This window comes from Aythya ferina, assembly GCF_964211825.1.
Source record: "Aythya ferina genome assembly, chromosome: 27".
Taxonomy (NCBI): domain Eukaryota; kingdom Metazoa; phylum Chordata; class Aves; order Anseriformes; family Anatidae; genus Aythya; species Aythya ferina.
Window position 1 is genome coordinate 4,898,287 of NC_140310.1, and position 18,559 is coordinate 4,916,845.

An 18,559-nucleotide genomic window follows, 5' to 3' on the forward strand; every position below is an offset into this window, starting at 1 on the left:
TGGTAAGTAACCCCAAAATTGTGGTGTGAGGTTGGGGTGAGGGGAGATGTCACACTGGAGAGAGACTGACAGAGTTGAATTGCTTCTTGCCATGCCAGGCATTTTGTTTATAGAGAGAAATATTTTTTATAGAGACATTTTGTTTGAAAGACCAAACTTAAAAGTACCTATATCCAGTCTATTAAAAGAAGTTCAAGAAAACCTGTAGCTTACTATCACTCCTCTGAAAAGATCTTTTAACAGAAGGCACAACATGCCAGGCACACACACAAAAAAAAGCCTACATTTGAAACAAAAGAATAAAAAGAATGTAGGTTCTCTCTTTCCAATGACATTTTTATTTTTCTAGAATAAGATGAATTTTGCTAGTTAGAGCAAGGTCCAGATGGCATCTAAACCCTGAAGATCTTACAGTCTTTTAGGGGAGTGAAGATAGTACATAAAAATACTTTCTGTATGGTTGTGTATTTGATATAATGAAGCATTTGCAGTCTGACTGTGCTCAGACTTACCTCCAGTGAAAACACAAAGTCGAAAACACTAAATCTACAAGTCCAGCTGTCAATCCCCTACACATCAGAGCCAGAAGCTGTTCAGTGCACTATTGCACACATCCCTCTAGAAAACGAAGAGGCTGCTCCCCACAAGTCTGTCGGTCACCTAGCCTGACAAAGTAGTTTCAAACTTGTCTTGTGTCATTTATTAATCAGCACAAATCAAAACGTTGTCCTGGGCATCTACCGCCCTTGGGTTTCCTTCAGCACTCCAGAGACACTGATGCATCGTGGCAAACAAGGAGCACCAGGACGTGACCTCCGGTTCCTTTGCCACAAGTGGAGGCAGGTCCAGGAGCCTCTCCACCGCACCACGCAACCTCCGAGTAGTGCTGGACCAGCACAGCAGCAGAACTTACTAAATGATTAACAAAAATATCCAAAGCAGCTCACCCACACCAGAAATGTTAAAGACATATTTTGACTCACAGGCAGATCCTGAGTGTCAGCTACAGAGCCTGTTATTTCGGATTTGTGGAACATGGGTCACCTCAACAGCATTTCAGCATCATTTAGAATTGTTTTCCTAGAACAAAAACCCAAACGAACTCTGCAAGCTGCACCTCTAAAAATAACTTCAAAATATCCATCAAATTAGCAAAGCAACTCAGATAACAGGTTTCAGGAGTGTTTGGCTTTGACTTTTAAAGACAAATCTGCCTGTTTTCTAAAGACTTCATCTTCAAGGTATCTGAGCCCATCGCAGTCATTAGCAAATAAGGATATCCTGGGAGGAAGATGACATTATCAATCCTTTACAGGCAGGAAACAAATAAATAGCCTATGAGCAGCTCAGGATTACAGCGTTAAGGCTGAGAGAAATGCACTTTAGTTGCATCATCACCTCTTCCTTCCAGGTAGAAAGACCTTCCTAAATTTAGGGCGTGTTCACGTGAGGTGTTTGATTTCAGATAATCTCTGTGATAGACCTCACCCTTCTCACAGCGCCCTTCTGTCCGCTGGAATCTCAGCCAAACCTGGGGGCTCTGAGGTTTTACCTTGCGTGGTCAAAAATAACTTGCTGTTAATAGCCCTAGCCTAGCAGATCTTCAATAAATGCAGAATATTGGTGAGCTTGAAGGGACACCTGCTGGCAAGAGGGAACATTACAAGCAGGTAACACCTGCTCCATGTTTAGTTAGTTACTGAGCACTGGCATAGTTAGAAACCTCAATCGATATCTTGTGATAACCTGTGACGGTTCAATGATCGGTAGTCTGGAGGTAATAACTGAAATACTGCACCCATTTTGCTGAATTCCGAATTCGATTGCAGCTGCACCAGGGTAACCCTATCCGGTTGGGTCACCTGGCTGTCCTGCAATGTTCATTAACTGAATATTGCATCTGCAAACCAGGAGGACGTTAAGCACTTTTTCATGCTTGTCCGATAACACGTTGGACTGGGGAAGAAGCAACTTCTCCATGAGATGCACTGGAGAACAGCCATGACACTGTAATTAAAAGGTCATTAGTGTCACTTTTTCCTTTTATCCATATAAAAGGAGGAACCCTTTGAACACTCACGTTTGCCATAAAAGGCCAACCTGCCTCAAAGCTGCTCTTTTAGGCAGCCTTATCTTCCACACACCCCTTTTATAAGACCTATTAGCAATGCTGCAGAAATCCTTTAGATGTGGCTTTCTGTTTTGAAAATAAGCAGCCCAGCTGATCTTTTGCACTGAAAAAAAATAATAAATAAAACCACCAAGGAAAAAACAAAGATCATTGCTCACATTTCAGCACTGATCAACAACGCTGCCTGTGTACCTGTGATGGGGAAAGGGCAGAAGACTAATTCCATGCTCTGCAGAGCTTGCTATTACTAGCAAAAAGCATGCAAAAGATAAAGTGATGCAAAAACAACTAGACAGCAATCCCTGAATGTGCTTTGCTTTTGAGCTTTCTTCAGCAGGATGCATGCTTGCAGGACCAAGAAGTATACTGATTCGGTTAGGTTTTGCTGATCTTTTCTCACCACATGCAAAGCTCAGTTAATTAAGAAAGATGACAGCAAGCCTGTCCGTCTCCATGGCTTGGACAGAATGACAATATATGCTATCAGAATCTCTTGGAAAACAAATGTAGCAGAGAAAAGACAAAAAGGCCCTTCGTCAAATCACAACACCAGTTCTGCACAATTTCAGTAGGAGTAAAAGTTGTTTGTGTAAAAAGTGCCCCTAGTAAATCCTTGGGTATTGACCCTTTTACATCAAACACCGGAGATAACAGGTTTAGGGACCTCTCTTCTCAATACCTCTACCTCTCCATTTTTTGCTTTAAATATTTCTCAAACTGCACAACATGGATTAGCTGATGTTTGTAAAGTTTTGACTCAAAAGATAAACTACAAACATAATGGTTCCAAGAATTTAACACAAGAAAAAGAATACTTTGCTAAGACTTTTAGTTTTAAATATAGTTGTGAGGATACCCCCATCCTTTTTTTTTTTTTTTCCCCCAAAGCTTTTCAAGTTCTTTTGCTTCAAGCCGATCCTTATAATTAAAAGAACTGATAAAAAAGCCTATGTTAACAGGATCTGTGCATATTAGAGTTCATTAAAATGTAATTCCCACAAAACAGGACATTTTAATCCATCCATACTTGGGAAAAGAGGGAGAAAATTAATTTTTTTCCCTGCATGTATCTGTAGGCCATATGTGTTAATTACAATTTACTTGTATAAATGAGAAAATTATACATTAGCAAGTAGTTAACTAGTTATTAACTCAATTACTCTTCAGAGACTAGGGAGAAATTATACTCCCAGCTAAGGTGTCCATTCTAGCTTGTATGTTAGCGTTTTGCATGTTCTTTAATCTACAGAGAAGATAAAGCAATGTAAACCTTACTACAAACCCTGCTTATGTACTGTAAGCTACACAGAGAAAGATTCCTACGTCCATTTTACAGGCAGGTAAACTGGGGTGGGAGCTACATGCAGCCAACATGCTGCCCCACTGTTGACTGTTGTGTGGGGCTTCCTCCTGTCATCTCTATTTCTGCTCAGCAGATTGTAACATTGCAATAACAGACAGAAAAGTCAGATTTTAGGGAGACATACGCCCTGTCAGTTAAAGTTTTAAACTCAGTGCAGTTGTCCAAGTGATGATTGAAGAACAGTACTTAGCCAACTATTCTGCTTTTGGTTCCCCTTGTCCACGTACACTATCAGAATACTAGAAGTCATTTTAGCAACAAAAAGAATCCCACTTGTTTGGTAAAGAAATGCCTGACACCACCTGGCAGCTCCCATCTCCCTGCCTACTCAGAGGAAATTTGGCTGAAATCCTTGTGCTGGTATGAGTCACTACACAGAGCAGAGAATCGCTGTCGGGAGCTGGGGGGAGATGGTCCAGAACTTGTCAAATTTTCAACCGGGATAAATTGATTCCTAAAAGTAACACGGTTTTCCAGTGGTGTATTACCTGTTCAGTGCATTGGCAACACCGTTTGATAAAAACATTCAAAATAACAGACACCCAGTCTTGAAGAGAAACAGGCCAAGTATCTTTCTACATGAAGTCGCTGGCTTTTTCTTTTCAAGATGTATAGTAATGTTTTTCACAAATGCTGTATCCTCAGTCTAACTGCTATGTAATGAACTGTTGATAGATGACAGCAATCATGACTGACTGCTATTATATCTTATTCTGTGACTGGCAGAATGAATAGCGTGAATTCATTCCAGAGTGAATGAATGCCTTCAAAGAACCTTTCATAAAACAGGAGCCTTCAAAGCAGGGTTACCATTTCCAACAAAGATTCAATATTGCTCTAATTTATTTTTCAGATGGAGGGCCAAGCTCATCCCTATTTCAAGTCTTTTGAAGTCAGACACCAGAGCTGACTTTGGTTCACAAATTTTAATATAAAAGGTATTTCTTAGAAAACAATTGTTACTGTACCTACTAATCGTATGGCATTGTACAGAAAGTACAGTTGTATTGCTGTTAGCTGGCGGCCACCCAGCACACAAACACTTAACCCATTACTTCACTGTGCCACCCTGCGGCTGGATTTGCCGCCTGGCTCTTGAAGGCGATGAGACCTTTAACGTTCACTGAAGACAAGGTGAGATTTCCCAGTTGAACAACTGACAGTGTGATCTCAACTTTGCCCTTGCTTACACTCCCTGCTACACTGCGATGCTGTTTACATCGATCTGCATCCTGGTTCTGGATGAATTAATTTCTCATTCAATTAATTGTTCATTCTTCTCATGCAACACTCCCACTTCCTTCCTCCCCTTAGATTACAAAGGCTCTAACGCAAGTCCTGTTCTGCTGATGGCTAATGTAGACAAGTAATCAACAGCAAAAGCCCAGCAGAGGAAGGCACAGTGTACAATCTGGCAACAACCACTCTGAGACAGACTACTGCTGTTGTAGTCTTGAAAAAATCCTTGTCAGATGAAAAACAAAGTTAGATTTATTACAGCTGTAATGTATGCCATTTTATTTTATTCTACACAACTCTGGATTTTACTCTAGACAAGGGTAGTATACTGCTTTCATACGGAGTGATAGAAGTGAAATGAATACATCTGTATTCAATGATTCAGTGCATCCTGACCTACAGTACAAGACACATCTTCCTCCATATTCCGCCTGCACCACCGAGCGATGAATTATGGAATGCTGCACAAGGCTGAAGAAACCCCGGTCTCATCTTCACATCAGTGAAAGCCAAGTATGTAGCAGCTGTACACAACCCCAGAGAAATGAGCAGTTTCACACACCTGATACACAGCACAGGCATGAGGAACAGGTCCAACTGCAACACTGCATAAACATGCAAAGTACGAAGAGGCTGTGGTTTCATTTCTGAAGCGAAACCCCCAGAGCTTCCATTCCAAAGGAAAACAACAGCACGTAGATGAATCTCCAGCCCGTCACAGGCTTTATCCTGCAACATGCATCTCTGTATTAGGGCAGTACAGAGAAGTGAAGATAAGCATGAAAGAAGAGAGACCATTTTCAACAGCACTTGTGGATTCAACTCACTTCCACCACCAATGTTAGCACAGACTGAGCAATTTTGAGCACGGGGGCTGTGTGTAATTAGGGGGCTCATTCGGCCTGCTGCTTTTGGTGAACTGCACTTGTGTTAAATGGGCTGCCCTCTCCAATCTGGTAACTCCTCTCCGGAGGTTACTTTTGAAATCTTCCAACCACTACAGTGAACCAGATAAAACTCACAGAGAATTAGGAAATTTGCCTCCCACTGTGTGTATTGAATCCTAAATGATAAAAATAAATAAATAAGCCCTCAAGTTTCCCTCTGAACTGCAGAGTAAATACTTCTTAAGTGTGGAGCAAGTGGTTTGAAGAGCTTGTTTCACTTGTTCCATGCAAATATCAAGATTAACAAAGAGATTAATTATATCCCATTTTTCTTCTTACAAAGGATACAGGCAAATTTAGAATAACAAAAATAAACCCTCTGGATAAATATTCATAACAGTGCTGAGCAGTACAAAAGCAACTCATTTTTTATGTAGAAGGGGGGAGAAAACAAACTGTCATGAATGCTCCAGAAGCATAAATACATATTAAGTAAGGAAATCTCAGAGGTGCACTTCCTCGGTCTGTGGAAAGAGAGCTGGGGGCTCAGAAGCCTGTGCAACATCTCACGATCTCAAGGCCTGAACTCCAGTTAGAGAATTCAAAATGAAGGCTGGACTTGGACCATGACAAAACATGTATCTGTTCCTATTTATCTTTCTGTTCTTGGGAGAGCTGTAAATTGGGGGTTCAGGTCTCTCAACAGCTTCAAAGCTCAGAAGGATTTTGCTTTGAGGTGCAGCAGCAAGTTTTGTCTGTGTTATTAGCTGATTGAGTGCATTATGCAAGGAACATCAGCCAAGCACAAAAGAAAAGTGGCACCATCCCTGCACCCACCTTTCCACACTTCAGTGATAAATACCAGCCTGATTTCTGAAACATGTGCGGCATTGAAGATTGAAATGCTGCCTGAGAAACACACTGATCATGCAGTTCACAGCAGGTTTGGACTGAGGCAGAGAACTTTGTGTGTTTGTTTATCTCAGAGATCCCACTTCACCCAAACACACGCTTATCTGAGCACTGCACATTAGACAGGCAACTACAACACATCGTTACACCGACAGGTGCTCTTCTATAGACTAACAGCAGTACCGCTTCTTGAAGTTCTTTGGCAAGCTCTTGTATTATTTAGTTTAGAATTAAAAGTCTTTTTTTTTTTTTTTTCCTTGAAGTCACACTATCAGTGGGATTCTCAGCTATTATCTTTCAATTTCCAAGCTTTACAAAACCCAATCCCCCTAGCAACAAAATGTGTTTTTTAAATTATCACCATACCTAATATCCTGATCATTAGAGGCACTGAATCATAGTTTCTGCATGCTGATAGTTTGTGATGCTGTTCTGTGTAGGTGGTTGAAGTGATTCAGTTCAGACAAAAGATACCAGGTTATCTATAGTCATTAGATGACTCCTCAAGACCAGTAGGTTTAGCAGGCTATGGACAGAAAGTACGCAACCCTGGAACATGCAGATTTGCAAAGATTTACTCATTTATGAAAGGAACAAAGCTCAAAAACTTGAAATGTAGTGCCAACTGCTGAAAAACAATACTTACTAGAGCAGATCTGGATTTTACTTTTTGAATACAGAAATCTAATAGAAACTCTGTAATTCTTTGTGGCATCCCTTGAGATCTTCTGGAATTTTCATCCAGTTTCAGGCAATTCTGGACCTCACTCTTGCACGGAAATTTATACATGGAAACATCTATGAGGTCATCTCTTGTGTAACTTATATTTAACTTGCATCACTGCTGGGCAAAGCGTTACACAAAGGCTCCTCATCACATATGATGAATGAACAACACACCCAACACTTGTTTTTGAAAAGGACTGTAATGATGCATTACTTTAAAAAAAAAAAAAAAAAAAAAACTGACCACATTGGTAAAAAGATCAACACACAACTCTGACCCAGCATAATCCCAGCAAAATGTGGCACCTGCACCATCTGTATACTTGAAATTAAATCCGCAGTGCAGCTCAGTTCACAAAAGATTTAGGTCTTCAGCTGCTAATTTGGTTAGATGAGGAAACCTTTATGAAATCAAACTATCAATCTCTTACCCAAAAGGAGCAAAAGCTCATAGGGGATAAACAAACATCATTATTAATTGGGCTGCCCAAACTTGCATCCCTGCTAATGCCAAAAAATATATATTTTATTGCTCAATACTGCAACTCAGTAAGCTGAACCTCTCTGGAAAGTTCAGGTCACAGATCTCACCCAAAACTAATTGAACAGGTGAATTTAGGTCCAATTTGCATTGGCATTTTAACACATTTGTTTTAAAATGAAGCGTGTGTGTATGGGACAGACTTAGGATTGCTATATTGGCTAGAACACCAGATGTAATTCATGATCCTTAAATTTTCACTTAATGGGGCCATTACACCTCAACAGTTATGTATAATCCCATCCAGGATCTGACAGCCCTTAAAACATAAAGTACCACAATTACTTAAATCAGCCATTAGGAATCTAAAGTTTGGGTGCATTTCCTAGGCTCTACCTTTCCATGCTTAATTTTAAAGCTTAATTTTACCTCCTTTTGTGCTGGCAAAAAGACCCGAGTCAACATCCCCGCACAGCACTTTTTCTTTCGCCTTCCTTCAGGAAAATGCTTAGGCACACACCTGATTCTAAACATGCACTTACACGCTAGGCTTTACGTACTCTTGTAAAGGCTCCCAGTTCACATTGGCTGTGCATTGCCTTGCCAATGAGTCTGGCTTCAGTCCTTAAAGCCTCCTACAAGGCACATGAAGCCCCTCGTCATGCCTGTGCAATGTCTATCTTCTCTAAGGGTGATGGATGCCACCTGGAATGCTGCTATGGTTAAGTGGAAGCAGAACAGGAATAGACTTCATTCTGCTCCACGTTATCTCAGTTACAATAACATTTGAGTGCTTTTCCAGAACACGGGAGTCAACACGAACAACATCTGTCACTTGGTGTTTGAAGGGAGTTTATCTGAAGGACTGGAAATAAAGAAAATGCCTCCAGGGTTTTTATTAGTGGGAACAAGGGAGTGCTTCTGCCACTTGCAGCACACGGGGTCTGCAAAGGTTAAGAACCACCAGCACAGATGCAGAGCTGTGCAATGCAGGATTTATGCTGCAGTGTTTTCAGTATCTGCAGGGAAGGAACCAAGGAATTTGAACTCAGATCTCTGCAGTAGTTCTACAAGGCTGCTACTCTTAAAATATATATATATATGTATGTATGTTTTTAAAATACAAGGTCACAGAAAGAGACCTGGAAGGCACCTCAAGATACCTTTTCTTGAGGCAGGATCACACATGTCTGCCCAAACCAGACTTGCCCAATACATGAGCATTTATGTTAAAAATTTTACAGGAAAAGATCACGACTCCCCTCAGTAAGATGGGGCACATTCCAGTCCCCATGGAACCAGCTCTCCTCATCCCTCCTGCCCACCCACATCTACCCAAAGATCTGCACTGGTGCAAGCTCCAGCCTGTCCCTTGGTAAACATGAAAACCTCCCAAGCCTGGTGCTTTTTGCCCACAGCTGAAGGCTGTTCTCAGGTCTCTGCTTATTCTTCCCCACTACAATAAATCAACCCAATAATTTCAACCTTTCCTGCAAGTCATTTTTTCCCTGGGAGCTTTTACTTTCTTTGTTGCTTATCGCTGGATTCTTTCCACCCCATCGAGCTATCTTCTCCACACAACAGTGCCCGAGGCATGTACTGTTCCCCCAGGGGAGATCTCGCCAGCGCTAAGCAGAGTGGAATAATTACCTCCTGTGTTCCACATGCAATATGGGTCCAATATCCAAAAATGTCGTTTGCCTTTTCTGCAGCTGAATCCCATTTTGACTCAGTTTGTGACACCACATCCTCTACTTCCTCACTAATTATTCCTTATTACATATCTTTACATTTGCTTCCTCCTTTCTTGTCTTTATCAAATGTCATCCTTTTGATACAGGGACATTTTCCCAATGAATCAAAATTACTTCAAGTTGTATCCTATCTTCCAAAGCACAGACAATAACCACCTCTCCCTTCAGGTTAGTTTAAGATACGAACCCTCTAAGTAATTGAGGAGTCTCTAAGATATCTTACTGTTTAATTTAATAGGAAACACATTTACAGCCACTTAAGATTTCACAGTTGACATTATTCTATGTGACCTCCTCAGAAGAATGCCATGCAGTATCAGCCAGACAGTACTCACACCGTCCTGATTAGAGGAAGTTGCTCCATAACAGCTAGATTGAAAGACACTTATTATGAAACTTCTGGTGGGATAGGATTTCTGACACTCAAGTGACGATCTGTGCTACCAGTAAGAACATGGCAGTAGGATTTAGGACTTAGAAACACAGGCATGAATGTATAAATGGATTCTTGTACACTCAGATTTGTTATTTTCAATTTACCACCTATTTTAAGAAAATCGATAAAATTCATAAAACATTTATTTAGAAAAGCTTTTTGTTTCACCTTTCACTGGTAATCAGAAAAAAAAATCAAGAAAAATCAAGCTAGACCTTTAATGACATTTTGACTTCTTTTTTGGAGCAATTTAAGGTAACAGCACATTTTATGTATTGGATGCAACAGAGACAGAACTTAATACATATAATTATGCAGTTTGCAAATGTGACAGCTCTGATGTTGCTGCAGTGCAAGTCTATGCAGTTAAATTAGAATCATAATGACAGTAATTATACTAATTAGCCTTTTTTTCTAGTTTGTTACCAGCAAAGTTTTGCATATTTACGTGAGTAACAACTACTTCAGCTTTCTCCTGAAAATCCACCATAACCAATTCACTAAATAGCCAATTTATCACAGCCATGTAATACACAAGTAACATTCAGAGATGAAAAGGCAGATGCTAAAAGGGTAAGACTTAAAATCCATACAATGTTTTTCATAAATTATTTACATGCACAGTCTACAACTGTAATGCTTAGAAGTTTAGACAGGCGTAGGGTGAAGTATTTAATGCAATCCACAGGCAGCACCACGCTGACGTGTACGAGTACACACACAACAAGAGACTGCTCTGCAAATGACATGGAAACAGCAAGGCGCCCGGTTCTCTAGCCCAGAGACAAAGCTTTGAGCAGGACCTATTAATCAAAGTGCTTTCAAACCACATTTCACTCTTAAGATGTGAAAAGCATAATGCACTGTGGATGCAAAGATCTCAGAGACAGGCTCTGAATACAGCAAAGTCCCAGATACATGCTGCATTTCACAATATCAAGGGGATTCCCACAAATCTAAAATGGATACAAAGCACACAAATAGGTGGGTTATTTTTGTTTATAACATCAAGACATTTTAATGCCCTTAAAATTGCTACAGTGCACTTCCAAGGAGTATATTAAGATTACTATTATTAAAGTGCCACCTAGATGTCCCCAATAGGAAACGTACATATGTGCAGACAGAGCCAGGATCATCAGTCACATCAGATCATCTGGTGCTTGCTATCAGCTACATCACAATCTGCTGCTGTCCCTCTCAACTTATAACAGAAGTTATTAGTATTAATGAATAATTTGGTTTCTTCTCTAGCACTGAAGATGTCTGGAAACAAAGCCATTATGATTTTTCCCTGGCCTTGAGCCTGACTCAAAAGATGCTAACACTAAAAAGACTCTGCGGTCTCACAGATCTTTGCAGATTTCTGGGATTCACATACCAGAAGACAATTCTTATTCTGGTAGATTATTTCTCAGCCAAATGACAACCATCCTAAGCACAATGAATAAGTAGTCTACAGCCCAGTGCCAGAATCCAGATTTGCTTTCTTTCAAGTGTACTTGAAGAACTGAAAAAGGAAAATACGAAAGAAATTTCCTACTTCCTCATTGACTCGTATCAGCTGAAACTCCAGAATGCTGAGGTTTTATTTTCCTTTTCTTTAGGCCAGCTAGCAACATCAGTGCCTGAACTTCGGCAGGGGAAGGCTCAGGAGCATTTTCCTGTTGACTGACAGAGCTGCACATTATGCCTGCACCGTCGAGTAATGGGGATAACAAACACCACACGGTCTGTACCCCATCCACACACTGTATTCATGGTCATCCCATGAGTCTGCATACAGCCTGAATTATCCTTCTGGACAGCATGCTCAAACTGCTGTCTGCTCTAGAATACAAACCTTGATTGAGTGCAATCCTGAGGGCTAAGGCAACTATGAATGCAGTACAGATGTAGCCATAGGATAGAAACACTGAGTTCCTTGGAGTAGCACAGCTCAGAGGCGCTTCCTGCTCAGGATGTATTAGGACACGGCAACCTGCCTGAGAGAAATACCCTGCCCAAACCAACACCAAATCATAAAAAGCACCACTGGCCTTGAAAATGGCTTGTCAAGGCCACTTAGATGAAGCAGCTGCAGCAACTATCCAGCTTCAGAGCATGAACTTTCAGATCGGTCAGCCCTGTGCGCAGGAGTCACACTGTGGTTAAAGGACAGGACAGAGCCACAGAACGGGTCATTAAATTTAACACTTACTCTAAATGGCAGAGGTTTGACACTGATTCTGCTGGTAAAGCCCTTTAACTTACACCTCTAAAAAGCATTCACAGTTAGAGCTAGTGTGATATTAATAGCCCCTAAAGCGGCCTAATTAAGGAACTGCAGCTTTCATTCACTGAAGTCAGTGACTAGGAACCCCCACGCTCCTCTAGGTGTGGTAACACGCCTGATCAGAAATCTTATCCCCAAAAGGGATGAGCAATTGCAGGGAGCACTGTATCTGATAAACAGTTGAGCTCTCACTTCAGTACCTAATACAAGTGGTTGGGTTTTCAAAAAAAGGATTGAGACAGCTAATTACATAGACAATCGGACTGCAAGTGCTGCAGAGCTCATGGGTGCTGGGTTCACTTAGAGCTGGATCCCCTCCAGATTTGTTATTCCCCAACAGGGACGTGAGACAAGCACTTCACTGTTTTCATCAGCCGGCCACTTGCACTGCAGGTGCTCTAGTGACAATTGCTAACAGCTCTAGCTGAGCCTGTCTGCATGAGCAATTTCCACACCACCACCACATTTTTGGAACTTTATTACTGAGTTACAAAAAGTGGCTTTGAAGCTGGAAGTCAATAATCAACATGGACTGAACTTGGGGATGTTCTTCTATTCTCCCTGTTTTAAAGTGACAAAATAGAAAAAAAAAAAAAAAAGAAAAAAAAAGAGAGCGATTTATCTAGTTTCAGGTTTTTGCTGTTGCTGCTTTTTTAAATACTTCTGAACAGTAATACTCATATTTGAAATTTAAATTCCATTCCAGTAGTAACATACAATACAGAAACAATGGTAAGAACTGCTAGCCAGGTACTCCTGCTTCTTTTGCAAAGACCCCTCTGATTTTAGAAAATATATTTTCCTAAGGAAAAGATCCAAATCCTTTTAAAGTCGGTCTCTGACCCTTTTCTACAAGGATAGGAGACACAATTAAGCAATGATTTCAGTAGGGGATCCCAAGTTCTTTCAAAAGGTAATAAAAAACATCACAGCATCAAAACTATACAATGTGTTATAATTTGACCTTTTTTTCCCTGATAAAGCTTGTTCAAGGCTGCCTAGAGTACTGCTAAAATGCCTTGTTGTATGAGAACAATTTGTAGCACAGTCTGTCATCTCTCTCCTGAAGGCACAATCTGAAAATCTGTTCGAGTCAGTAACAGCACGCATTTCACTGACTTCATTGGGCTCTTTACTGGCAAAACTTGAAGCAAAAGCTCACGTTATAGGATTCTATTAAATCTATTTTTATAAATAGCACCATCTGTATGTATTTCCTGACCTCTCTAATATCCACTTACAAGGGAGAGTGAAGCCCAGTGCATCGATTTCACTGTTGTACAGGATATTTTACATTGGCCTATGGCACACTAAGTTCCTCTCCACATTCAGAAAGTTCAGCAGGACATGGATTATGAGAACAAAATTTTCATCGACTGGGGCATGAGGCTGTGTAATTGGTTTGTAGGAAGCTTCAGGTAATGTAACACTCCATTCAAATCATGTAATACATTAAGTCAGTCGACTAACAGATCCAGTCCAAACAGTACTTGAAAGACAACTACCACATTGGTATATTTAAGATTTTGTCAATCTTGGTATAAGAAAGTGTCCTGTGAAAGATTCTAGAAATAAAAGACAAAAACATGCATTTTTTAGCTTTCAGTTAAAATAGAAGGAACAAACGAAGGAACAGCAAGACAGCCCAACTTCTAGTTAGCTGCTCTGCTGTGTTACATTCCCCTTCCCAAAACAGCTCAGGACTCCCAATTACCAATTGTCTTTGGGCATTATGTGAGGCTGCCTACCCGTACTCCTCCCAGCATGAATTAAAAAAATTGCTTCCAGGAGAATTAAATTCAGGGCCTTTTCATAACAGTGTTATCTCCCCCTCTGTGCATCACCCAGCGCACGTACTGTTGGCGCATCCTGCGGAGCGCTTGCTCTCAACCCTAACAAGTGCTGACAGAGCCCAGCCCAATTATAACCAAGCAACTCACAGGTTATCTTCTATTGCAACATTACCTTTAAAATACTTCAGTCATTTTTTGTCATTATTTGTCATGGCAACAGCAGTTGAAGCTTTTCTTTCCTGGTCCTCCCATTAGTTTCACTCTAAACTCCGCTCATTCTGCTCTTTGAACAAGGATATTGATTTGCTGTCCCATTGGCATCTTGGAAAAGCCTCAGCTCCCTTCTTGTGTTCTTGCCATTCAGCATCAGCCAGATTTTCCTCCTTAGTAAATATTGGGTCTAACAGGAACTGCACGGGGAACGAGCCAGCGTATCAGTGGAAAGGGATGAGAGGCAATGGGAAAACCCTTGGCTGTCTGTCCATCTCTCCACAACCCCCAGCACAGGATGGGGGGGACCAGGAAGATCAGCTGTGGCTCTGCTCCATCCTTGGCCACTTGCCTACCAGCAGCAGGATTCCTGCTCTCCCAATTCTCTACTGTGGGCATGCCTCAAGGAGGATTTTCCTTTTATGATCTCAGAATTAGATCATGCTGTATGGCTTAAGGGCAATTCAAGTAACTTTTACTAGAATCCCTTTATTTTAATCTTTATTCTTGGACATGAAAAGTTACCATAGCACTTCATCTACGTACCTCACCTTCTTCATTCTTAGTGCTTAAATACCCTTGCAGCTTGGTGTTACTATAGAACATTTTATACAGAGACCCAAAAGACTGCTAATGCTTAATCTTTATTAAAAATCATGACTGGAGAAATGCTTGAATCTTGAATGGTATTAAGGAACTTAATCAGATCAAAACAAATAAAATTAACTGACCACATAGTGTGGGATCCAATTTAACCGATTGGCACTGACCACATCCAGAACAAGTTATTAAAAAAAAAAAATCCAAAAAATAAACCTCACTGGCAACTGACACCTTCTACAGAACCAACATCCAACCAAACTCACGCCTGTAAGAAATAAGGCTGCATTTGCATTTAGCAGCAAGCTAAAGAATTCGACCGTTTTATTGTGGTTGACTTAACAGATGGTTAGCATAATGGAAAGGATCTCCATAAAACATACACATGGAGAGCCTGTGGGCAATGTTATTCCATGTGCTGGACACTTTATGCTTTTGTTAAGGAAGGCTTTTCGTGCCTGCAGCGTCCCTTCTCCACACAGAAGCAGAATGCTTCAAAACCAGCGAACCTCACGCGCCACAGCGCTGCATCCAGCCACCCTGCCAGCCCAGTCCAGAAGCATTTCAGATGCCTTAAATTCAAAGTTTTTGAGCTTCCCTTTTGCTGCCCAATTCCCACCTCACTCATGGCTCTTGAAGCATTCATAAAATTAAGCATCAATTAGTGCAATTGTTTCTTTTAGCATCTACTTGAATATTATTCCCCTGAACTGACCTTTCCGTAATGGCCCTTTTTTATTTATTTTTTGGACATTAACAACAGCCAATTTCTTTCACTAGCATTGACTACTTTTTACATTTATTGTGGTCACATTAGCCCAGCTAATTGCTCTGACTGCTCTGCTTGCAATCCACTTAACTTTCAAATTACCGAGCTAGACTCAAGAACACTTTCACCAGCCTGCACAATAGCCCTTCTGTTTTCTTCTCTATTTCCACCTTTGCACACTGTTTGAAATACTCAGAATTCTCAATACAAAGTTCCCCTCCTCCTTCACAAACACAGGCTTGGATTTGAAAATCACCAAGAAAAAAGCCGTGTTTAACGCCTCAGAGACCTCCCAGCTGCACGCTCCTATAAGTCACAGATGAAACAAACAAACAAAAAAACACAATACAAGAAGCCCCACACACTAGAAGGCAGCAGATACAACTTAAAAGATACACAATAAATACTTTTTTTGTTGTTTTTTAAACCCAAAGGCTGCTTACCTCCACTCGGCACCACAGCCCAGCGCACTCCTTGCTTCCTGTCCCTTCTGGAACTTTCCGTTAACAGCCCCTGTGCTGGCGGCAGCACCTGGGGCAGGTGCCCAGCTGGGTCCACACCTGTGGCAAGGCTCCCTGCCCACCCCAAAGTGTAAAGAACAGGCCAATTAGGCAGTTTGCATGCTTTTTAAGCTTGTTATTTGTTTTTCCTTTGCCTCTACAAGGCTGGCTTTGCTATTCTGCCCTGAGGGCTTGTAGGGGTTTTCCCAGAGCTCACACAGGTCCCCACTGCACTCTGTGCCAAGGCAGGGCTGCAGGGCAGGACCCACAAATCCCCTAAGGTCCCTAACCCCATACAAAGCTCTCCCTCTCCCTGAAGAGCCCCACCACACACACAAAAAAATCTTGGTTTAAAAGCAGCTCAGCCAGAGCCCAGGAGGAGCACCTTTTGCCCTCAGCAGAATGAGAGCTAAGCAGGCCATATATTTACTAACCCTCTCCCACGCTGCTTGCTTCACCTCACGTTTGCCACCACAGCAAGCCCAGGTCTCCATGAGCACCTAAAGCCAAGCAGGTTTTTGTCAGTGAGCCTTCTCCCTGTAGCTTTGCCAAGGGCCAGCTGCTGGCTGCTCCAGGTAAGGCCAGTAACAGGCCTGTCCTGCCCCACTTCTTCACCCAGCACAGGTTTTGGGGAAAGACACTCCTTGACACCATGGCTATGGCTTGTTGAGAACTGGCATCAACAACAGTGACTTTTTAGTGTCCACAGTCCTGCCCCCTAACTGCGTTACCCCTTTTCTAAGCTCTGTTTTCCCTTACAACATTTCCAAATGCTCCTGGATTACATCCCTCCTTGTAGTCTGGCTTTTAAGCATTGGGAGGTGCAGAACAGAGCACCATATTCCAGGTGGTGCCTAATGAGGAACATATTTTTTAAAAAAGAGAGAGAGACACTATCAGTTCACTGTATGCCATCTGTTCAGAGCTTTGTTTATTCCATAGGAGATCACAGGACTGCGTGGCAGATACTCTTAAATCTTTTATCAGTACAGTTTGATTTAAGAGTTTTATTACATCTGCTGTATGCAGAGTTTAAAGGGTTAAGTTAATCTAGTATACATTTTCAGTAACAGCAATTTAGCTCCTTATAGTGCTATTGATCCCATTTTCTTCAAGGAAGTTCCCCAAATGGTGTTTTTTTATGCACTGTGGGAGTCTTTTATGGCTGCTACAATGCAAATCAAGCAGTTACGATCACCACAAACTGATCTTGCTCTTTAGAGATTAAAGCCCCAGAGACAGAATTATCTTCTGATGAATTTGACCAAATAGATTTTCAGGACTTTGATGATCTTGCTTGTGGGTGTATGTATGTGCATGTGTCATTTTCTTTTGACAGAATTTACATTAAGACAAATGAAGAATGAAAAAGCGTACCAGGATTGTGGATACAATTGTGTCAGTATAAACATACTTTATAATTAGATAGCTATTACCATAGAGTAGGGGAAGAACTAAATCAGTATAAATCACTTTTATACTAACCTAATTGCATCCACAAAAGTGTTCATAGCAGCATAATCCTTTTATTAAAAAAATCCTTACCAACATTATTATTCTAGTAAAATGTAAATGCAGGCCAGGTCTTAGATACCAATTAAACTGTAGTTGGCAGAGGTGTTACTCTCTAAATAGAATAAATGTAACAGAACAAAAAGCAAAATAAATAATGAAATAAGAAATAATAGAAGCATCTATCTGTGACATTGTCAAATTGTCCAATAAGCCAATGGGAAGATTTGGGGAGAAATTATTATATAGATCATTTAAGCAATTTCTTGCTAAGAGGATGCTACTAGTTTGGAAAGAATCTATTCATTCTAAATACAATGAAATTAATTCTTACAGTCTTTTGTGTGTATATATTATCTCTTTGTGAGTTAGTGTGCTTGAAACTGATAATGGATCTCCAGAGGCCACCAACCAAGTTTACTTCAATGACATAAAGTTATCCCAAGAAGTTAATGTAATTCCATTTCTTGCAGAACATGTGGCAACCATTTACCCAGAACACAGAGTGATATCTGGAAAGAAATCTGTAATGAACTGGATTACTGAAATGCTAGGACCAAATCTATTACTGATATTATGCTAAAATGAGCTTATTTTCCATGCCAAAGCCTTCAGCAATTCCTAGGCTGTGAAGTGCTTAAAGAAGCAAGACTCTTTATCTGGAGCTGATTAATTTAGTGTGTTCACAGTCAGGTTTCCCCACAAAATCTGATTCCATTTTGTTTCATGCTTTTTGCCCAGTTTTTAAAACAAAACAAAACCTGTTGGAGTTGTTCACAGCAAAGAAGGGGAGAAGAGGGAGAGAGAAAGGGGAGAACATTAAAAGAGCCATGGAAAAGAATGTCAGTAAGATTTATGGGTCATATATCGCTACAGAAAGACTGTAGGTGGTAAGGAGCATGCTGTGGCAGTAATTTATGGTACCTCTCTATGACAGACTCCTAGACTGAAGATGAAAAACGTGCTATTAA

At 40.9% G+C, this 18,559-nt stretch overlaps 1 long non-coding RNA gene across 4 annotated transcripts in view; it reads right to left on the bottom strand.

Moving 5' to 3' along the window:
- Window positions 1-16,500, bottom strand: part of LOC311424221 — a 126,155-nt gene extending 109,655 nt beyond the window's left edge. For all 4 annotated transcript variants that reach the window (XR_014686017.1, XR_014686018.1, XR_014686019.1 and 1 more), the window contains exon 1: window positions 16,020-16,500. This is a non-coding gene — a long non-coding RNA (uncharacterized lncRNA). The remainder of the gene's footprint in view (window positions 1-16,019) is intronic.
- Window positions 16,501-18,559: the final 2,059 nt, after the last annotated feature.